This window comes from Delphinapterus leucas, chromosome 7 (assembly GCF_059928025.1).
Source record: "Delphinapterus leucas isolate spDelLeu-1000000601 "Yukka" chromosome 7, BTC_Dleu_Yukka2, whole genome shotgun sequence".
In the NCBI taxonomy this organism is placed as follows: Eukaryota; Metazoa; Chordata; class Mammalia; order Artiodactyla; family Monodontidae; genus Delphinapterus; species Delphinapterus leucas.
In genome coordinates, this window is record NC_143135.1 from 99,450,120 (window position 1) to 99,474,019 (window position 23,900).

The 23,900-nt window shown below is 43.4% G+C and overlaps 1 pseudogene; it reads left to right on the plus strand.

The window, feature by feature from the left end:
* Nucleotides 1-1,803: 1,803 nt before the first annotated feature.
* On the plus strand, nucleotides 1,804-22,388 carry LOC111167402 (cdc42 effector protein 3-like; annotated as a pseudogene).
* Nucleotides 22,389-23,900: the final 1,512 nt, after the last annotated feature.

A 23,900-nucleotide genomic window follows, 5' to 3' on the forward strand; every position in this document is an offset into this window, starting at 1 on the left:
GAAAAGCTGCTAGTGTTGAGTGGGCCCCAGAACAAGAGAAGGTTCTACAACAGGTCCAGGCTGCTGTGCAGGCTGCTCTGTCACTTGGGCCTCACGAGCCAGCAGATCTAGTGGTGCCTGAAGTGTCAGAGGCAGATAAGGGTGCTGTTGGGAGCCTTTGGCAGGTTTCTGTAGGTGAATTGCAACACACGTCCTTGAGATTTTGGAGCAAGACCCTGCCATCCTCTACCGATAACCGCTCTCCTTTTAAGAAACAGTTCTTCACTTTCTACTGGTCCTTAGCAGAGGCTGAATACTTGACCATGAGCCACCAACTTATCATGAGACCCGGGCTGGTCTTCACAAAATGCGTATTATCTGACGCATCAAGCCGTAAAGGTGGGCACGCGTGGCCATTCTCCATCATCAAATGGAAGTGGAAGTGATTGGGCCAGAGCAGGCCCTAAGGCGCAAGTAAGTTACACGAAGAAGTGGCCCAAAGGGCCATGGTCCCCACTCCTGCTAGACTGCCTTCTCTCCCCCACCCTTCACGTGTGGCCTCGTGAGGAGTTACCTATGATCAGTTGACAGAGGAAGAAAAGACTCAGGCCTGGTTTACAGATGATTCTTCCGTCTACAAGCTGGAGAACAGGAAAGCTGGTCGTGTAATTCAGTCCTCATCTGAAGGCATGAGAACCAGGCAAGCTGGTCGTGTAATTCAGTCCTCATCTGAAGGCATGAGAACCAGGGGAGCCAATGATGTAACTCCTGGTTGACGTCAAAAGGCCTAAGAATCAGGAGCGCCCATGTCCAAGGGCAGTGAAAGGTGGGTGTCCCGGCTCAGGGAGAGAGCGGATTCACCCTTCTTCTGCGTTTTGTTCTATTCAGCTAGTCAGCTGACTGGATGATGGTCACTCACATGGGAGAAGGTGATCTTTATTTACTCAGTGTGCTCATTCAAACGCTGATCTCCCTCAGAAGCACCCTCCCAGACACACCCAGAACTAATGTTTTAACCAGCTGTTTGGGCATCTGTTAGTCCAGTCAAGTTGACACATAACAATTAACTATCACAGGACTTCCCTGGCGGTCCAGTGGTTGACTCCACGCTTCCACTGCAGGGGGCACGATTTCAATCCCTGGTCAGGGAACTAAGATCCTGCATGCTGTGAGGTGTGGCCAAAAAAAAAAAAAGTAACCATCACAACCTGCAACGTTTTTTCTTTGAAATATCCAGCCTCACAAATGCAGATCGTACATGATCAAAACAAAACAAAACAACAACAAAAACTATGGTTTGCGTGGAAAGGGGGAGAAACAGTAGCTTTACGGTGGAGAAAGCTGACAAACTGTACCTCAATCAGATATCAAGGGGAACATCAACAGTAAAAAGTCATGTTGATAGTGTGTCTTCTTGGTATGATGTGTGGAGAACGGTGCTTTACCTCCGTGGTCTTCCTCCCCGAAACCCATAACACCAGTCGAACCATGAGAAGAATATCAGTGAAAGATCCCAGTTGAGAGACATGCTACAAGGCACCTGACCAGAACTCCTCAAAACTGTCAAGGTCATCAAAAATAAGGAACATCTAAGAAACTCTCAGTCAAGAGGAGCCTAAGGAAACATGATGAATAAGTGTAATGTGGTGTCCTAGATGGAATCCTGGAATGGAAAAAGGACATGAGATAAAAACTAAGGAAACCTGAATGAAGTATGGGTTTTAGTTAATATAATGTATCAGTATTGGTAACTGTGACAAGTATGCCCTGTGGATGTAAGCAGTTAATAACGTGGGGGGGGGCGGGCGGGGGGGAAGTGGGGGAATTCCCTGGAGGTCCAGTGGTTAGGACTCGATACTTTCACTGCTGAGGGCCTGAGTTCCATCCCTGGTTGGGGAACTAACATCCCACAAGCCTTGTGGCGAGCCCAGAAAAAAAAAAAATGTGAGGAAGTGGGTATGGAGTTTTATAAGAACTCTCTGTATTATCTTCACAATTTTTCTGTAAATGTAAAACTATTCTAAAATTTAAAAGTTTATTTAAATAATAGCTATGCTCAAATCAATTCATTAAACTAAGTGAGGTCTCTAGTCCAATGCTTTTTAATACTTATTTACACAAAACAGTTTATTTAAACAAAATAATAGGTGATGTCCAATTATATACGAGTAAATGTTGATTTGCTCTGGCTGAAGTGGAGCAGAGTTGATTTGGTCTGGCTGAAGTGGTGAGCCCCTGCCCTCACCTGCTTGTACCTGCTGGGCCCGCTTCCTTCCCGCCTGCCTGCCTCTGAGGCAGCCCCAAGGATCGCCAGCCTCTCCATGACATCCTCTGCTCTCCTTGGGTCCTCCCTCCCCATAACATCCTAATCTGTCCTTGAACACCTCTAGAAATGAGTATCCCCCCACCCGAAAGACAGCCTTTATCTTTTTATGACTTTTTACTGACTGCTATGATTCTCGGCATTTTTTTTTTTCACATTGGGTCAAATGTATTTATAATTTCTATCTGTCGGCTTTAGTCCCATGCAGAATTCATGTCAAATACAGTTTTTCCATGGTGGTTTTTCCATTTTTTCAAGACAGGTGCTTTTTCCTCTCCCCCACCCCATGACTCATTTCTTGACAGGATAGATACTCCCTGTCCCTTCAACTGGTTGTTAGTGACAGGGTGGCCATTGTTCTTTGACCCCATAGAAGCCAGTCTCTTGACCACTTTGTATGCCCCCATCTATAAACTCCCTCCCGGCTTCACCTCCTTCCCCACTTAATTCTATGAGCCTTTACTCGGCCACTGTCTTCCCATGCTCATTGCCCTTTTATTGAACCCACCTTGCCACCTGGCTTCTCTCACAGTGAATATTTCAAATTTCCTTTACTCCACTTTCCTCAAACCCATGGTCCTACCGCTTGCCCCACTTTATCTCAGTGGATGAATCCTTAATACTACTTTAAAAACAAAACAACAGTCATGAAGTGAGGAATCCTTCACCTTCTTAACCCCATACCAAGGAACTGCACTCATCCATTTTTTCCTCCCCTCTTAAGGTTCCCATCTCCCATCTCAGGCCAATTCCACTATCGGTATTTCATATCTCATCTCCTCCTGCTTTCTCAGGCCTTGTTTAATCTATTATCCCTTATATATCTGACCTTTTGTTCCTGCACTGAAATTGTTCTTGTCAAGATTACCGGAGTCCTCCTTGGCATCTTGATTTTACTTAATTCTCTTATCAAATATTCACAAAACGCCTACAGTGTACCAGACACTGTATGTACTGTGCAGTGTGGATCCACCAAGGAAAGAGGCAGGTGGAATCAGCATGTATATATGGGGCCGGGGGAGATGAGGAGATAATAAATAAAGGAGCAAGCAAATTTATAAAATGTTAGGAGGTGAGTGATAAATGCTGAGAAGAGAAATGAATCAGGGTGAGACACAGGGTAAGATAGAATCAGGGTCCGCCCTCTGAGGAGGTGGCATCTGAGCTGAGATCTGAATGAAGTGAGAGACTGGACCCTTCTTGGATCTGGGGGAAGAGCATGCCAAACAGTGGGCATGGCAAAGACAACGAGTGACCCAGAGTTAGGAAAGAGTGTGGGGTATTTGAGAACCAAGTGGAAGACCCATGTGGTTGGGCTAGAATGAATGAGTTACAAGGGTAGAAGAGGAGACTGGATGAAGAGGCAAGCACCAGATCACATGCCTGTGACCTTGGAAACACATTTTTGTTTTAGCTTCCAAATTTTTCTCCTACTTCTCTTGCTGCTCCTACGCAGCCCCTTGCAGATCCTCCTCTTCTGCGTGTCCTTTATGTATTGGCGTTCGGCAAGATTCTATCCTAAGCCACCCTTTCTTCTCTCTGGACAGACTGTCCCTGGACAAGACACACAGAGCAGCCACTGGATAAAGGTTGTTTGATTCTGATTACTTTGAGTTCCATATCCATTCTGGTTAACTCTTCTCAGACCAAACTCTAATTTTTCTATAGATCAAATATGATCTGACCAAGCAAGGATGAGCATAGGGTTCCCTTCTCCCTTATTTTTAGGTTCTGTAATTCTATAAATGTAGTCTAAATTTGTGTCTTAGTCATTGCTGTAGCCCTAATGCCTAGTACCGTGCCTGGATGATTATTGAATAAATTCAGCAAAAGAAAGGCATGTTCATTCCTTGGCAACCAGTTCACATGATTGAGAGTGAATGTCACTCTTACCACACTCTGATGCTCCTAGGGATGAATTTTCAGACCTTCACAGGCTGTCTGTGAGTCTGTTACATTTTTTTGTCTTGTTATGCTTGGTTCATTGTTCCTGAATTTCAAGATTTTTAAGCATGTTGCTTCAGCAGAGTGATCGCTTTCCCTCAGAGTTTCCCATCATCTTTGATTTTGACAGGAATGCCTTTTGTATTTTCAATTCAGTCGTTGATAAGATGGTTGAACAGGATGAGGTCAGAGACATGGAGAGCCCTCCAGATAATGGGATAATTTCTAATCCCTGCTCAACGACTAATAAGGGTGCTTTTAGAATAATGGGATCGTTTAATTTGGATGCTGGAAGGGACACTGAAGGTAACTGGTCAGGCCTGCTTATTTTGCAGTTGAGGAAACCAAGACTCTTCTATGTGAAGTAATTTCACCAACATCACACAGTTAACTGAAGGAGGAACTGGGGGGAGGACTCACATGCCAGATACTTTAGGTTTCCATATGCAATTCAAGTTTACCCTTTCCTTTTTATTTTTACGATCTAGTGTTTGTTGCTGCATAACAAATTACCCAAAACCTAGCAGGTTAGAATGGTAATAAACATTTTTTATCTCACAGTTTCTGTGGGTCGGGAAATCAGGAGAAGCTTGGCAGGGTGGTTTGGCTGAGGAGCTCTCAGTGAGTTTGTACTTAGATGGCACCTGGGGCCGTAGTCATCTGAAGTGTTGGCTGGGGCTGGAGGGTTCAGTTCCAAGCTGGCTCACACAGAGGGCTGGCAGATTTGTGAATTTGTGCTGGAGGTGACAGATCTCAGTTCCTTATCACATGAACCTTTCATGGGGCTGTTGGAGGGTCTTTACAACATGGCAGCTGGCTTCTCCCAGACCAAGTGATCCAAGGAGGAGAGAACAAGAAGGAAGCCACAGAGTCTTTTATGAGCTGACCTCCGAAGTCATACTCGGTCATTTCTGTGATACCCTGTTAGTCACACAGGTCAGCCCTATTCAGGCAGAAGGATGGGGCTCACTGGGGCTAGCTCAGAGGCTGCCTTCCACATTTGGCCACCACCTCAGTTGAGCCTCTTTTAACTTTTGCATAGAATAAAGCTATTGCCTCTGAATGATCGTCCCATCCCTATCTTATTTCTTTCCCTACTGAGCATAAATCCCATAGAAGTGCCTGATGAGTCTTGGTAAAATACAACTCTGATAATATCATCCCTCTTCAACTCCTTTGCCCTCTGTTTTTTGTTGTTGTTGTTTGTGTTTTTTTAAATTTAATTTAATTTATTTTTTATACCGCAGATTCTTATTAGTTATCTATTTTATACATACTAGTGTATATATGTCAATCCCAATCTCCCAATTCATCCCACCACCACCACGCCCCCCCGCCATTTCCCCCCTTGGTGTCCATATGTTTCTTTCCTACATCTGTGTCTCTATTTCTGCCCTACAGACTGGTTCATCTGTACCATTTTTCCAGGTTCCACATATATGCGTTAATATACGATATTTGTTTTTCTCTTTCTGACTTACTTCACTCTGTATGACAGTCTCTAGATCCATCCACGTTTCTACAAATTACCCAATTTCGTTCCTTTTTATGGCTGAGTAATATTCCATTGTATATATGTACCGCATCTTCTTTATCTATTTGTCTGTTGATGGGCATTTAGGTTGCTTCCACAACCTGGCTATTGTAAATAGTGCTGCAATGAACATTGGGATGCATGTGTCTTTTTGAATTATGGTTTTCTCTGTGTATATGCCCAGTAGTGAGTGGGATTGCTGGGTCATATGGTAATTCTATTTTTAGTTTTTTAAGGACCCTCCGTACTGTTCTCCATAGTGGCTCAATCAATTTACATTCCCACCAACGTGCAAGAGGGTTCCCTTTTCTCCACACCCTCTCCAGCATTTGTTGTTTGTAGATTTTCTGATGATGCCCATTCTAACTGGTGTGAGGTGATACCTCATTGTAGTTTTGATTTGCATTTCTCTAATAATTAGTGATGTTGAGCAGCTTTACATGTGCTTCTTGGCCATCTGTATGTCTTCTTCGGAGAAATGTCTGTTTAGGTCTTCTCCTCATTTTTGGATTGGGATGTTTTTTTTTTTAATATTGAGCTGCACGAGCTGTTTATATATTTTGGAGATTAATTCTTTGCCTGTTGATTCGTTTGCTAATATTTTCTCCCATTCTAAGGGCTATCTTTTCGTCTTGTTCGTAGTTTCCTTTGCTTTGCAAAAGCTTTTAAGTTTCACTAGGTCCCATTTGTTTATTTTTGTTTTTATTTCCATTACTCTAGGAGGTGGATCAAAAAAGATCTTGCTGTGATTTATGTCATAGAGTGTTCTTCCTATGTTTTCCTCTGAGTTTTATAGTGTCCAGTCTTATATTTAGGTCTCTAATCCATTTTGAGTTTATTTTTGTGTATGGTGTTAGGGAGTGTTCTAATTTCATTCTTTTACATGTAGCTGTCCAGTTTTCCCAGCACCACTTATTGAAGAGACTGTCTTTTCTCCATTGTATATCCTTGCCTCCTTTGTCATAGATTAGTTGATCACAGGTGCGTGGGTTTATTTCTGGGCTTTCTATCCTGTTCCATTGATCTATATTTCTGTTTTTGTGCCAGTACCATACTGTCTTGATTACTGTAGCTTTGTAGTATAGTCTGAAGCCAGGGAATCTGATTCCTCCAGCTCCATTTTTTCCCTCAAGACTGCTTTGGCTATTCAGGGTCTTTTGTGTCTCCATACACATTTTAAGATTTTTTTGTTCTAGTTCTGTAAAAATTGCCACTGGTAATTTGATAGGGATTGCACTGAATCTGTAGATTGCTTGGGGTAGTATAGTCATCTTCACAATATTGATTCTTCCAATCCAAGAACATGGTATATCTCTCCATCTGTTTGTGTCATCTTTGATTTCTTTCATCAGTTCTTATAGTTTTCTGAATACAGGTCTTTTACCTCCTTAGGTAGGTTTATTCCTAGGTGTTTTATTCTTTTTCTTGCATTGGTGAATGGGATTGTTTCCTTAATTTCTCTTTCTGATCTTTCGTTGTTAGTGTATAGGAGTGCAGGAGATTTCTGCGCATTAATTTTGTATCCTGCAACTTTACCAAATTCATTGATTAGCTCAGGTAGTTTTCTGGTGGCATCTTTAGGATTCTCTATGTATAGTATCATGTCATCTGCAAACAGTAACTGTTTTACTTCTTCTTTTCCAATTTGTATTCCTTTCATTTCTTTTTCTTCTCTGATTGCTGTGGCCAGGACTTCCAAAACTGTGTTGAATAATAGTGGTGAGAGCAGACATCCTTGTCTTGTTCCTGATCTTAGAGGAAATGTTTTCAGTTTTTCACCATTGAGAATGATATATGCTGTGGGTTTGTTGTATATGGTCTTAATTATGTTGAGTTAGGTTCCCTCTATGCCCACCTTTTCTTCTAGAGAAAGAAGAGCTGGGTGTTGCTCTGGCGGGCAGAGCTCAGTAAAACTTTAATCTGCATGTGTGCTGATAGGTGGGGCTGGGTTCCGTCTCTGTTGGTTGTTTGGCCTGAGGCAACCCAGCACTGGAGCCTACCCGGCTCTTTGGTGGGGCTAATGGTGGACTCTGGGTGGGCTCCCGCCTAGGAGTACTTCCCAGAACCTCTGCTGCCAGTGTCCCTGTCCCCACGGTGAGCCACAGCCACCCCTGCCTCTGCAGGAGACCCTCCAACACCAGCGGGCAGGTCTGGCTCAGTCTCCCCTGGGGTCACTGCTCCTTCCCTTGGGTCCCAATGCTCACACTACCCTGTGTGTGCCCTCCAAGAGTGGAGTCTCTGCCTCCCGCAGTCCTGTCGAAGTCCTGCAATCAAATCCCACCAGCCCCCAAGTCTGGCTCTCTAGGAACTCCTCCTGTCGCCAGACCCCCAGGTTGGGCAGCCCGACGTGGAGCTCAGAACCTTCACTCCAGTGGGTGGACTTCTGTGGTATGTGTTCTCCAGTTTGTGAGCCACCCACCCAGCAGTCGTGGGACTCGATTTTATTGTGATTGCGCCCCTCCTACCATCCCACCGTGGCCTCTCCTTTGTACCTGGATGCGGGGTATCCTCTCCTGTGAGTTCCAGTGTCTTCCCATCAATGACTGTCCAGCAGTCAGTTGCGATTCCGGCGCTCTCGCAAGAGGGAGCAAGTACACGCCCCTCCACTCTGCCATCTTGAACCAATCTCTCTGCCCTCTGTTTTTTAAAGGAGCTTAAAGGTTTCTTGTTGCTAAGATGATCATATAATTTATTATCCAAACCATAGCACTTTTGAGAGTGAAGCAGGGTGTTCTTAGTAATTATGCATGAACCAGAGATGTAAATGAATACTGTCTTGAGAAAACCAGGACTTGCTGTCATCCTGTTGCCCCCCAGTTAGGAATAAGAACCTTATTCTGTCCATTGCTTTCATACTGGCAACAGCTTTCTCTTTCACCACTTTCTCTCTTACTCTCAGTGTTGATATTCCTTCTGCTCTCTCCAGTCATACCATTTTGTGTTTCCCAAACATAGTCATGCCTTCCTTCCCTGGTGGTCCAGTGGTTAATGTTCCACGCTCCCAATGCAGGGGGCCTGGGTTCGATCACTGGTCAGGGAACTGGATCCCGTGTGCTGCAACTAAGACCCAGCACAGCCAAATAAATAAATAAATAAATATTTTAAAAAACCAAAAACAAAAACACAGTGCCTCTGCACATTCCTGTTTTTGTGTGTACTGTTCCCTCCAAATGGAATTGCCTCTCCACTTCCAAACCTCGTGACTCCAACCTCTTCTCAAAGCTGCCATTGCAACCCCCTCCCAACACATTATGGGCTTTCATCTCAAAAAATCCATAGTAAATTTTTACTTCTCCCATCCTTCCAGTCCTTCTTCCCACCTCTCTTCTTTTCTCCTTGTCTTTTTTTTTAAATTAATTTTTATTGGTGTATAGTTGCTTTTCAATGTTGTGTTAGTTTCTACTGTACTGCAAAGTGAATCAGCTATACGTATATATGTATCCCCTCTTTTTTGGATCTCCTTCCCATTTAGGTCACCATGAAGCACTGAGCAGAGTTCCCTGTGCTGTACAGTAGGTTCTCATCAGTTGTCTATTTTATACATAGTATCAATAGTGTATATATGTGAATCCCAATCTCCCAATTCCTCCCACCACCCCTCCTGTTCTTCTTTTCCCATATAAAGACTGAGCACCTTATGTGTGATAAGCACTGTCCTAATTACTTCCATGCACTTGGCATAACTTTCTGCTGGTAGTTACCTGTGTACCTTTCCTGTCCTCCCTACAAGTTTATAATCCCTTGAGTGTAGAACTATGTCACACTCATTTAGCAAAATCTCAATAAATGTCGCATGAGCCATTGAACATTGTAGATCCTTAATAAATTTTAGTTTATTGAAATCAAACAAGTTCTGGAAAAGAAAGTTTGTGGAAAGATAATCTTGATTTTCATACTAAGGAAGGGCTATTCTATTAAAAGTGGTTTTCTTTTTCAGCTGAAACACAAATGAAATTAAGTAGTAAAATTTTGGAAATGTATAGAGGGAAACAGTGGACCCTTCCCTCCTTTGAAGTTTTCAGATACACCACCCCTCTTGGTAGATAACCAAAAGATGCCTGGATTCATTTTTCAAGGAAGGAATTAATTTTTACACTGTTTCTTTTCCCTATCTGCCTGCCTTACCCAAAAGGACAAAGGAGATATCAGAGCTGCCCTGGGTGAAGTGTGGATTTAACTTATTATCCACGAAATCAAATATGTTCAAGTAGTAATTTTCATCCTTGGCTGTGCATTAGAACTGAATGAGGAGTGTCTAGAAATCCCAATGTCCAGACCAAATACATCAAACCAAATTCATCAGAATCTCCGTCAGGGAGACCCGGGCGCCAGTACTTTTCAGAGCTTCTCAGGTGGTTCCAACAAGTAGCCCAGGGTGAGAGCGCCTGTGCTCAGCCAGAGAGCGCTGGGTAACGGGCGAAGAGACCCAAGTTGTTCCTGACCTTGGATAAGTTTTTCTCTCTTTTGTCTGCAGTCCATCTGTGAAATAGGGTTTCCCCTTCACATTTTTTTCTGTCCTGCTGAACTGTTGAGAGAATCAAATGAAGTATCAGAACGAAAAGGCAACTAGAGATCAAGACTCTGAGAATCCTGTTACCCCAGTAGGCTCTAGCTGCTGTTTCTCAGTAATAATGGTTTGGTCGTTCTTTGGAACAATGAGGCTGGGTTGATGAATGCACCTCATATGGTAGAAAGGAAGCCTCTCTCCTCTTTGCCACGCCTTCCTCCTCCCTTTACTCACCATCCTTCCATGGAAAAATCTGCTTGCTGGTTCCCCTTTATCCATCCCCTTTTCCTGTGGCTTAGAGGTGCCACACCATGTGTCTCACTGCTCTACTGTCCCCTGAGATGTGATGGATCCTGAGAGACCTGCCTATCCTTGATCCCAGCGGTGCCATTTCGTGGTGTGCGAGAATATCTCAGTGCCTGGAGATGAGGACTTTGCTTTGGACGATCTCTACCCAGTATCTTGTTGGAGTATTTTGTGCATTTTGCTCTCTTTGGATAGCGAGGAAAAAACAAAACTTTGCTTATTATCTGGTATTATAGGGATAATAATATCTAATGTTTATTAAATATTTTGTGTAAGCCAGGATCTTTTTTGCATTATCTATTTCATATTCACGCCAATCCAGCAAGCATGGCACTATTATTATCCCCATTTGATAGATGAACAAGCAGAGACATGGAGAAGCGAGGCAACTTCTCGAGTGTCATTGAACTAATAAGGGAAAGAGCTAGTACTTGAATCCAGAAAACTGTGAAACGGAGCCTTTTTTTTAACAGACCACGTGCCAGGCATCGTTTAAAGCAATTTGTCTTTTTTAATTCAGTTACTCTCCATGACAACCATATGAAGCAGATTCTCTTATGTAGATTTTATAGATGAAGAAATGGGAGCACAGTGAGGTTAAATAACTTGCCCGTGGTCTCACAGGTAAGAGGAACTTGTCTGAATAATAACGTGAAGGAAGACTGACTACGCTTAGCCCCAAATGGCACGGGAGTCTATTACTTTCCCTGCCCAGGAAGTTAAAGTAAGGAGAGCAGGAGACATCTGGCCATTCTGATGCCAGAGGCATCACAGCAATTCCTGACAAGGCTCTGGTGCTCCCTAGATTCCAAAGGCTGTGTGTGTCCACTCAGAACTTCATCCTTAAGGTAACCCGGGGGCGGGTGTGGGTCATCAGCCCTGTGCAGAGCTCATGCCCGTAGCCACCAGGCTCTCCTGCCTCTCACGGTGTTTGCTTGTCCCTGAGGCTTCCTCACACAAAGTGGCTCCAGTGACTAATGGACGCGGTGAGTGGTGCCCTGGGGTTTCCGCACCCCCCGGAGAGCAGCAAGAACAGGAAGCCATCAGACTGATGAGAGTGGCTTCGAGTGGAAGCCTGGTTGAATGTTTAATGGGGAAGAGGATGAGTGGATCAAGTAGGGAGCATGTCCACTGGGGAGACGTCACACTGGGGAGAGCCAGCAGAAGGCTTGCGAAGCTGCACCTTCTACAACCGCCCCGGTCACTAGTGTCCCAAAGGGGCCATGTTCTCGTCTTCCCTTTTTGAAGGAGAAATCCACCTTCTGGTTTACTTCTGTCCACATTAGGGGCATCCTAATAATCAGATAGATAATAACAATAGTAGTAGTACTAGTAATAATAATAATAATAGGATGACCGTATTGAGTACTTCCTGTGCGCCAGATTCTGCACTATGAGCTCTGATGAGTTATCTTATTTGATTGTCATAATGACAAGGCAAGAACTATTATCTCTACTTAGTAGATGAGGAAAATGAGATGAGGGAGGTTAGCTGAGTTTCCTGGTGTCCCAGCCAGGAAGTGGCAGTCAGGAGTCAAGGCCAAGTCTCCGCAGCTCTGCAGCCAGGACATCCTTGGCCTTCCTGCCCCCGCCCCCCCTGCCTCCTGCCGCTTAGCAGTCCCACAACCAACCTCGTCATCACGACACCTGTCACTTTCCAGATTTAGAATTCCAGAACCCAGCCATCTAGCTCTGTCAGGAAGTAAAGGTGATTTTTCTACTCTCTCATTTAAAAAAATCACCTTATTATGAATTAAAATACAAACGCAGGGGCGGACAGCCAAGCAATAGAACTCCATCAGCCCCCTCAGTGCTGTCTCCTGATCCAACCATAGACTCTCCCCGCCCTGAAAGTAATCGCCCTGCTGACTCCTGTTGTCATAATTTTCTGGTGTTTCCTTTCAGTTTTATCGTTTGACCACAACTCTCTCGACATGCTAGTGTAGTCTTTTCCATTTTAAAAAGTCGACATGTCTTCTGAGTCCCTGTTCCTCTCCAGGTTCACTTTTCATCAGTTTCTTTTCCTTACACTTTATTTTGAGAGGAACTCGGGGCACATGGCCTGTGGAGTTCCTCGCAGTCTGGAATGTGCTGCCTGCACACTCGCAATGCAGTTCAACGGTTCTCTGTCCACTTTTTTGCCTGCAAATTTCTTGCTGGACCCAGAAGTTTGACCTGATTAGGTTTGATCTGAGTAGATCTTTTCGGCAAGTTCGTGGGTGGGAAGCACATAACATCTGTCTCTCTTTTATTGACCTTAGTAATCATTGATGCTCGTTGTCTAGATTCATCAATTCATCAGATGTTGCAAAATGGTGATTTCCCATCATTTATTTTTTATGTATTTGTTGGAATACTTTAAAAAGGAGGTGCTTCCCCTTGGCAACGATTTGGTTATCTAGTGTTGTAGTTGATATAGGGGGAAAAAAACCCAACAAATGTTGACTTGTTTCATTTAGTTGCTAGTTTTCAAGATAATGAATTAATTCCCTGAACTACTGAAGGGACCATTGAAAGTGACCAATTAATTTTTGTTGTTTTAAAAATTGAATCTCTCTAAAAACAGATACTGTATATTAACGCATGTATGTGGAATCTAGAAAAATGGTACAGATGAACCGGTTTGCAGGGCAGAAATAGAGACACAGACGTGGAGAACAAATGTATGGACACTAAGGGGGGAAAGCGGCAGGGGGGTGGTGGTGGTGGGATGCATTGGGAGATTGGGATTGACATATATACACTAATATGTATAAAATAGATAACTAATAAGAACCTGCTGTATAAAAAATATATGAAATAAAATTCAAAAAAAAATTGAATCTCTCCAAATTAGGAGTTTGGGATTAACATATACACGCTCTTATATATAAAATAGATAAACAGCAAGGACCTACTGTATAGCACAGGGAACTATACTCAATATGTTGTAACAACCTATAATGGAAAAAAATCTGAAAAAGAATATACGTATAGGAGTCCGGAGACCCCGGCCTTGGGCGCCTTCACGCTGTCTCGAAGCGCGTAATGCTGTGAGCAGGCAGGCGCCGCGCCGGCTGACCCGGCTGGATCTGCGCGTGGCAGGCAGGGACTGCGTGCGCCTTCGGGGACTGTCGGTGCCGGGCGCCCGGCCCCGGGGTCAGCGGCTGGGATCCTTGGCGCCGCTGGTTTCTCCATGCTGTGGAAGGGACTGGCGGATGTAACCGGCTCTCCAGAAACCCCTGCTTGGCTGTAAGTCCAGGAAGGCCTCTTAGACATCCATCTCGTTTCAGAGCCACTTCAGAAGCTACTTGAGAAAAATGATGTGACCGCTCCTATCAAAAAGGATATTGGGAAACCTGTAACATCTGTGAAGAAAGTGGCCCTTTTTCCCTTTTGCAAAATCGACATCTTCAAACTCCAAAATGTCAGCCAAGACCCCAATTTACCTGAAAGCTGCCAATAACAAGAAAGGAAAGAAATTTAAACTGAGGGACATCTTGTCTCCGGATATGATCAGCCCTTCCCTTGGAGACCTCTGCCACACCATTCACATCGGCAAAGAGGGCCAGCACGACATCTTTGGAGACATTTCCTTTCTTCAAGGAAATGAGCTTCTACTGTCTTTGGAGACATTTCCTTTCTTCGAGGAAATGAGCTTCTACCTGGAAACCAGGAGAAAGCATGCATGGGCCAGTTCCCTGGGCATAACGAGTTCTTCCGGGCCAACAGTACCTCCGACTCCATGTTCACAGAAATGCCCTCCCCGGTGCTCAAAAACGCCATCTCCCTCCCAACCATCCGAGGGCCCCAAGCACTCATGTTGCCCTTGTTGTCACCGGTGACATTCAGTTCCGAACAGGAGTCCTTAGGGCCGGGAAGGCTGCCCCGGCTTAGCTGTGAGCAGGTCATGGAGGAGAAGGCTCCGGAGAAAAGCAATCTGTTGGAGAACGGGACAGTCCACCAGGGGGACATCTCGTGGGGGTCCAGCGGGTCCGCATCGCAGTCCAGCCAGGGCAGGGGCAGCCTCTCCGAACAGTACCCGACTGGGCGGCGGAGGACATGTTTGACCATTCCTCCCCGTGCGAGCTCGTCAAGGAAAAGACTAAATCAGAGGAGTCCCTCTCTGATCTCACGGGTTCCCTCCTCTCCTTGCAGCTCGATCTTGGGCCCTCATTTCTGGATGAGGTGCTGAATGTCATGGATAAAAGTAAGTAACAGGACACCACTGGCTCTTTTCCTTTGGGATAAAAGGTATCAAAAACCAGAACAAAACAAAACTAACCACAGTCAAAGAGAAGAGCTTCGCTGGCTATACTTGCTGTCACGTGATGGGTTTTCTAAAATGACGTTCCTACAGAATATGTTTTTACCTGATATATGCCCTGTTTGCAAAAACAGTGAAAGAAACAAAAAAACCTATCCTGGCAAAGAGAGGAAGTGAGTCAGAACCCATTTTCGGCGGGCATTGCTGACGTACAGCTCACATTTTTTGTTTTCAGACCTTCAGACATGTAAGAAATCTGGCTTGGCCAGGACTGGCACTACTTATGAAGGGCTGTGCCAGTCACATTAGGGACCTTTACAGTACTCTGGCATTTTCTGAGCACGAGGAAGTCAAAATTTATTTAACACCCACGCCTTTTTTCTAGACTGTTTTCTATATTGTTTGGGCTCACCGTAGCAAATTCTTCCGTGTTAGAACTTTTCTCTGTTTTCACATTTGAACAACTTTATGGGTTTCGGGGATTTGCTTGTAGCTCTTAGATATCCCTATATATTATATCTATATTGCAAAATTTTGACTGTCAGCTACATGTTGGTAAGACACAAGCAAAGTATTACTGTAACTAAGTTATTTTTAAAGTTAAAATATATTTTTATGTGCCTTTGGCTTTTTATTGCAGAGTCTGCGTTTTATAGGTACTACATCAAATATGGTCATTTGACTTTCCATTGGGGTTCCATTGTAAGCTGTGTATGTTTGGAAAAATTATTCATACTTAGCTTTATTTTTTTTCCTTCATCTGTTGTCATACTTTACTCACAATGCTTCTGCAGAGACTGTGGGCCACACCACATAATGTTATTTGGAAATATGGGTGTTTTAGTACAGTACCTACTTGCATCACGTGGTACTCATACAACACAATAAAGAGTAAATGTTAAAATAAAAAAAGAATATACGTATATATATGTGTGTGTATGTGTGTGTTTATATAAATATATATAATTGAATCACTTTTCTGTAACCTGAAACTAAACAACATTGTAAATGAACTAGACTTCAATTTTTTTTAAGTGGTTAAATTTTAAAAATCTCATTATGGGGGAAAATGCCCAATTCCAGAAACAGACTTTTACTTATGTTGTACTTATTTTGGTAAAGATGCATGTCTTCATTGTGAATCTGGGATTTGTATACTATGAGAGTGATGATACAATTTTATTTAAGCATAGCAATATAATAAAGAAATGTTGAGAAGTCGTTTTTTAGAAAACTGAATCTCTCGTGTTAAAAATGAGGTAACTGAGAGCCAGAGAGGTTAAGTAATTGACTTAACATCACACAGCACATTGATGGCAGAGCTGGGTAGTGCTCTGCTGCCTCCCAGTTCATTCTAGTCTTCCCCTTTCACGAGCAGAACTCAAGACCTGGAGCCGTAGACTCCAAAGCTGTCTGAGGATATCTGAAAGGGCCAATAAATATTCGAAGTATTGTCCAGCACCCTTCCTGGCTCATTGCCTTCACTACTGGGCAGCCCGAAGCCAGGCTGAGACTCACTGGGAAGGGAGGGGGGTAGCCTGCAGCTTGTGTGCTGCTTCTGAGAGGGGGTGAGTTGCCAGCCCTGGAAATTCCACCTGTGTCAGGGAGTCGTGGGAATGTGCCCAGGTTGCTATGGGGAGGCTTTCTGCCACGGCTGCCGTAAAGCAGCCCCCTGCCAAATCCCGTCTTGCTGTCTCTCAGCGGGAAAGTGGGAAGTCAGAGGAGAAAGTTCCAACCTGTCAGTTAGAAGGGAAATAGCTGAGAAGCCATCTCCCACCATGTGAACGATCTTAGCATCTAAGTGTGTGTGTGTGTGAGAGAGAGAGAGGGAGAATATTTGGTAGAGGACGTCAGGGGAAGAGATGGGGGGAAACGATCAAATGGGCTTAGGAGAAGGAGGCTCTGTGTAACCCTGTGCGCGGGTGGGGGGAGGCTGCCTGGCTCCTGGAGATTGTTTAGCACTCCGTCTGTTCACATCTATTTACGTAGCTGATGACCTCAGACCCACCTACTTGTCCTGCGCTTCCCCTTCCGGGCTCCTCTTATTCCTGCTCCCCTCTCCGCCCCCTCCCCCCAGGCTCCTAGGCTAGGGGAGAGTGACGGCAGCAGAGATAAGGACATGCTCTTTTATGTAAGGACGCAAATCCCTGCTAACTTGTGGGTTAGAGAGCTAGTCAAGGACAAGGACAAAGCTGCTACCAGTGGCCCTGGTCTGTGTCCTGAAACACCGTAGTGTGGTTACTCACCCTGGCTGGAGAGCAGGGTTGCTTGGACTGCATTCTTGGAAGTGAAATGAAACTTGACGGTGGGAGATACTACTGCCTCTACTGAGTCATAAAACTGGGATCTTTGGGCCAAGGAGTCCCAAGAAGCTGATCACTCTAGTTCTTTTCTCCTTGGAAGAAGATTCTGGAGGACTTCAGCCTGAGAGGTTATAATGTTTTAAAATTTTAAGTTGTGAAATTAATTTAGTGAGTTGTGATCAGAATATTATTAAAAAAATGAAATAGAGTAGAAGTAGACCAGGGTACGTTATTGCATGGAGAAGGTGAGTATTGTTTCAGGAAACTCTTTTTAGTGTTGTGTGTGTGTAATTGTGTGGGTGTGTACTGGGTCACAATGTATTTCTTACTGTAAGTCACAGCCAAAAACTTTGAACATCATTGCTCTTTTAGAAAGTGTCAGGAATGAAGACTTGGAGTCACTGTAGGGTCTGCCATGTAATTGCTGTGTGACCTATGGTGAGTTGTTTAACCTCTCTGACCTTCATGTTCCTCATCTGTGAAGTGAATGAATGAAACCAAATGAAGAAATTAAAATGATGATTTCTAAGGTTCCTTCCAGCGTCAGATTCTATAATTTTTAAGGTAAATGAGAATTCAACCTGTTTTTAAAGATTCTCAAGGAAGGAGATGACATCCTCTCCAACAAGCAATAATTTCCATTAAAAAACAGCTCTTTCTCTTTAGGCTTCATTCATTCATTCATTCACCAAATATGTATTGATGAGTCAGACACTGCTCTAGGTCCTGGCGAGGCAACAAGTGGAATAAAACACAAAAATCCCTGCACATGTGATGCTGCCTTAGAAACCTCTGTAGCAGTTTATGGTTTTTTGTTTTTGTTTTTTCACTTACCATGCATTTAAAATAAAACAAAATAAAACTGAAAACCTTCTGTAGACTTGAGAGGATAGTTATCATTTTTCCAAAAGTTGGTTTGGACCCTCAGTTTCTCCTTCGATGAAGTGGGAATGCAATCATGGAATGCTAACAGTTCAAAGTCTGAAAGGGTTCCAGAATGTCTTTTTTGCTCAGAAGGGTGACCTGACCTGATAATCTTAAATAGATAGACATCTGAATGTTCCAGACAGGAAATTATTATTTTCCTTGAATATTTTCCTTTTTTTCTAGGAGCTCTTGAAACCACAGACCATTCACTGAAAGGCAGTTCACTTTAAAATGTTCAATTTCAGCTCCTTGACATATTCATCTTCTCTCAGTATAGAGATGAAAAGCCTCCTTCGAGGACTTTGGGATTGGGGTGGCATCTTTCTGGCCTTTAAGCCGAGAACTCTGCTGTTTGGAGAAGGGGTTGGGTAAATGAAACCTGCAGACTCCTGGCTACCAGGATGCTTAAATTCAGTGCTGGGAGTGCAGGACTTTGGAATCTGAAATCATCCTGACCACCAGGGGGCAGTAAGAACTTGTTTTTCCACACCACCAATGATCGCCATTCCCGTCTACTTTAGCCTGCAGTTATAGGCTGGTAAAATGACCTTTTCAAAATATGCCCGGCCACTTCAGAGCCCCTGAACGCCAGGGCTATAAGCAGTCAGTTGGCTGATTCTCCTCTCTCTCATCTCCCAAAATTAAACGTGCAGGTCCATTCACTGATTCAAAAGGTATCTACTGAATCCTTTTATGTATCAAGTACTGAGCTAGACTGTGTGAATCCAACCTTCATCAAGGCAAAGCCTCTGCTCTCCAGGACCTCACAGGCTAGGTTTTTCCATAAATGACAGACAAAGGGCTTGTTGCCCCCAAGGTGGTTTCACATGGTCCTGAATCCAAGGTTATAAGGCTGTTTTCTTATAGTGAGGTGAAGTTTCTAGGCGTGCGGATCATAATCTTGACATTTTCAAATGAGAGAATATAGATCTCTGTCAGTGAGATTTAGGAAATGCCTTTGGTATTATAGCTAAATTTTCAAACACCAGTTGGAGCAGACTGTATAGGCTCATCGTGAATCCTAAGTCAGGAATCACTGTTTTGCTGTTGTAAACTTGCAGGACTGATCAATCTTTCTGGACCCAAGTTTTCCCAGCTGCTCTCAGAAAAGGCCAGGACACTAATAGAAAACTAAGTGAGATGGAAGAGAATGATATTGTGAGGCATTACACTGGTCTAGAATCCCCACGGGGATTTTGCTAGCCCCTTTGCTATGTGTTAACAGCTGGTTGTTCGCGTGGTTCGTAGCTTCCCTGCCACCTCTCTTATTTGGTGTAGACACAGGGTCTAGGTTATGTTAAAACTATAGTATTGGAACCCAGAAGTCAATAATTATCCAACCAAGGGATCAGATTTTATTTTATTTTTCACAATAACTTGGATGAGTTGAGTGTGTAAATGGATGACATGTTATAGCTCACTACTTTCTTAAAAATAGAATGGAACAAGGGAAGAATTCTGGGATGCACTTGTCCCAGACTTTTTTTGGGGGTGGGTATTGCCCATAGGTCACGTTAAAAAAGTTTGGCAGGATTACCAATGCATGAAGGCATTGATGGGTAATGAGCATTTATAATTAAGTGCAATCACTGGGATGTACAGGGAATCTGCTAGGTTGATTTGGACTGTCTCTAAATGGCTGAGCATGAATTCATGCAGGGATAACCCTGCCTCCTAATAATAACACTGATCCAGCGGGTCAAGTTTAGGTTCTTGGGCTTCTTCTAGGCCACACCTCTGAAGACTAGAGGTCCTCTTTAGTTGAAAGCCCACTGCAGGCGAAAGTAGAACGCTGCTTCTATAACCTCCAGATAAAGTGCGATAGTCACTGTTTCAGAAGACTGGAAGTAATAGCGTAAGGATTGAACTGGTCTATAGTCTTTGTCTTCTTTTTAATTTTATCTGTTATTTGCCTGGAGGCAGCACTGCTTAGAATAATTTTTACCAAAAGCCAGAGAAAAAGAAATTTGATTACATAATTTGATGATGTAGGCATTTTTAGGTAGTGAAAAGACCTTCGAAGGGGAATTAAGAATCCCCAACCTGTCATTGTCTTACCACCTAAGTACCAGGTAAGCACTTTCCATAATTATGGTTATTTGGAAAGGGCGCACCTGGCTGGAAATCCCGCCTTTGCCTCTTACCATGGGACTCATGCAAGTCCTATAATTTCTCTGATCCTGCCCTCTTGTCTGTAAAGTAACATTATACCTATTCTACTTCCTTTATTGGGGTGTTGTAAAAATCATATTGCTCATTTGTGTGGAAGTGTTTCAATTACAAAGGGCTATACAGATGTGGGTTTTTATTTTGTTACCTGGCCCTCAGGGTCTTGTCTGGTCTTATCTGTTTTGCCTGCCCTTTCTTGCCCTGACACCCAGACCCAGAGTTTCTGAGAAGGAGACTTGATTGTCAATTGTTTATTTGTCTTTGGTTTTTAGAATATGCCCTTTGTCCAGGCTGTCGGTCTGAGTTACCATAACAGCCTAATGACCTGCTGGCTCCAAACTCAAGGACCTTTGCCTGCAGCTAGTATGGCTTCCTGTTAACATCTACTTGTGAGAGACGGGCCTTATTTCCACCTTCAAAGTTGGTGACTTAGGTGCCTGAAAATAGAGTTCACAAGGAACAAATTAACAACAACAACAAAACTCACGACAAACATTTAGAGCATGTACAGTCTTTTTTTCTCCATAGGTAGTTAGCCTTCTTCCCTGTCTTTCGAGGTCAATAACAGGTGCGTGACTTACCCTCACTGAGTTTCAATTAGTTTCGAACTGTGGTGGAGTTAGCATTATTGAGCCTCAAGATGAGATTTTTCAAGTGGGTTCTCCATGTCCACCGCCCACGGGACATCTCTGATTCTAATATGCTCAGGGAGGCCGAGGTGGGAGAGCTGTGATTATGAAGACAGGGACCAGACCCTTCGGAAGCTTCGAGGACAAGGAAAAAAGGAGCTTATAGAAGCAGAAGAAGAAATGGGCGAAAAGAGAGGGGAAGAAATCTTCCCGAGAAAGGGAGAAATGAAAGAAATGGAGGAGGAAGAGGGGAGTGAGGGAATCAGGATGGGGTAAAAGGAGGAAGATGAGGGTCTAGGAGACTTCTTTGCTCCAACCTCCTACTGAGACAGAGCAGAAACAAATACTTTAGAGCTAAATCAGCTGTGCCCAGATGCCCCTGAGATGCCCCATCTGCGCTTTTAAGACCGTCAGGGATTCAAGCCTCTTGAGCGCCCGGGTCTCCACCGACCCAGGAACACCCTGCTGCTCGTCCTTGATCTAACAGGCAGTGGCAGCTGCATCCCACATCCCTAAAAGGCAGCATAGCCATCGCCTCTTCTTGAGAGCTGGAACATCACATGCTTTCTCAGGGTTTGAGGAAGACAAGGAAGACCTAGAGAGAAGATGCTGGCAAAGAGAACTCCCAGATCACTGTCTGTAGGGAGAGGCTGTGAGAAGTGATGAGAGCAGGGTGTGTCGTCGGAAGACGAGTTCAAGTTCCCCTGCTCTGCCCCTTAGTTGCTAAATGGCTTCCAGGCAAGGTTTAATTTTTTTTTTTTTTTTTTTTTAACCTGTGAAACACATCTCCACCTTCATGCCTACCTGCGGTTTATTAAGACAATGGATGCTATCCCTAAAGTGCCTTGCCTACCTCTAAGGGCACTTTCCCAGGGCCTTCTGTTTAAATATTTTGATAGTTTACCTTCTTTAGTAGGTTATATGCTCCTCAAGGGCAGGATACTTACAGATTTATCTCCTAGCATGGTACCTAGAGTACAGCAGGCATAACAGATATCTGCAACAGGCATCAAATAATCAAATAAACAAGGCAGATGGTGGTTTCCTTTTAGGAATCCAGCAGGTAGATCTCTAGAAATCATGTCAGCTCTGGAACCGATCTGCTATTATTTAGTCTTGATGTGGCAGGTGTGGGCTTGGCGTTACTGGCTTGAGTTATATTTCGCCAGAGATTGAGAACTACCTAGGGACCATCTGCACATCCCTAATTTTCTTCTTTTTAAATTAAGGAATGAATTTAATTTTGACATTTTTTAGATTAAAAATATTTTATTACCTTAAAAACAATTATTATGAGCAAGTGAAATGTATAATAACACCACTTAGTACAATACAGAAAATCACACACACAAACACGATGTTATAATTTTAGTGTATGTGCAATATATTTCCACTTCCGGAAAATATATACAAATCTATGCAAATAACCATAAGTGATTAAATATATAGTAGATGTATGTTTATATTTTTAAATAGTTGCATTTCTCCTTAGAGTGAAAATACCATGATTTCCTTAGTCATTCTGCTTTTAATATTTTGGTTATTGGCAACTTTTCACTGTTAAATAAACATTCTCTCTTACATAAGAAATAATTCTTATTACTGTTGAAAAAAGAGAAACAAAACCTAAAGCAATTTGTTGAGTGCCTATTATGTGCCAGGCACTTTACTTGTAGTGTATCATTTAATTTCACAACCCGGGAAGTGTGTATTATTTTTCTCCTTTTGCACAGAAGAGAAAATGAAACCTAGAAAAGTAAGTAGCTTGGCTAAGTCACGTAGGCAGTGAATATAGAGCTAGGATTTATATTCAGGTCTCCCTAACTCCCAAACCCTATTCCTCCAAATAACAAAGCTGGTAAGTGCAGGAATGTAAGGGCAAAGGTGTTAGGCTCTAACTAAATTTTTCCGTGTTGCTTTCCAAAACCTTGGTGCTATTATATAAAGCCCCACTCCCTAAGTATACTATTTTCCCCATAACTTTGTCTGACTTCATTTTTTAAGCTAAGAAACTCAAAGACCTGTATCTATTCTCTTCCTTACCTTATAAGTATTGTTTTTAGACAGAATCCGTCTTGAGTTTGAGTATTACCTGCCTGCAAAAGAACATCAATTATATCACAGTCTGCCCTGAGTTCACCTAAGGGTAAGGACTCTCACCCTTACTGGAAGGTGGGACACACGTGGTTTCCTGCCCTCCAAGCCAGCAGTGGAGAAAAGTTCCACTTCCTCCTTTATTCGGTATCACCCCTTATACCTTTGAGAAATGCAGCAAAGCACATATACTGTCAAAATGAGAGCTATGGGGCACTCTGCTGTGACCTTTCCTGCCTTTCCCTCGTTGCATTGGTGGCTGCGCTGGGGGAATGTGTCTGGAATAGAGAACTGATCGACCAACATGAGGAAACGTAATTATGGGACGGGGGGTGGTGGTGGTGAGGGGACATTGGAAAACTTCCACAAGAACTCAGGGACCATTTGCACATCCCGTTTTGTCTGTTGAAATTCAGGAATGAATGGAACGTTCCACGAAGCACCTGAGGAGGGATCAGAGGGAAAGCGTGGAGCTCTCCCTCTTCTGGGTCCTCTCTGAGGAGCTTAGAACTTGCACGATAAGCAAGAGTCCTTTCTTGTTAGTCACCATTTAATCGCTAACTTTTGCCATTTTGCTTTTTGTTGGTAAAACTGGACTTCGAGTTTTGTTTTAAGTGTTTCCTATTAAGAATCCCTGTTAATTGTTGACTCCGTGATGCCCATAAGCGTTCCAGATATCGTGCACACATACATGGACTTTGTGCAAAATCCACATGGCTGCCGTTGCTGTAGCCCAGCCAAGGGGTAAATTGGTATCTTATTGTTGAGGTTTGTTTGCGGTTTTTCCCTCTGGCATCAGTGTCTTGTAAGTTATAGAAATAAATAAAAATGGTTTCTCTTTGGTTCAAAGAGAATTTTCCCCTGTAGCTGATTTTACTATAATATAAAGCTTAGTATAAAGCCTCACATTCTGAATACAGCCGGCCTTCAAAGTGGATT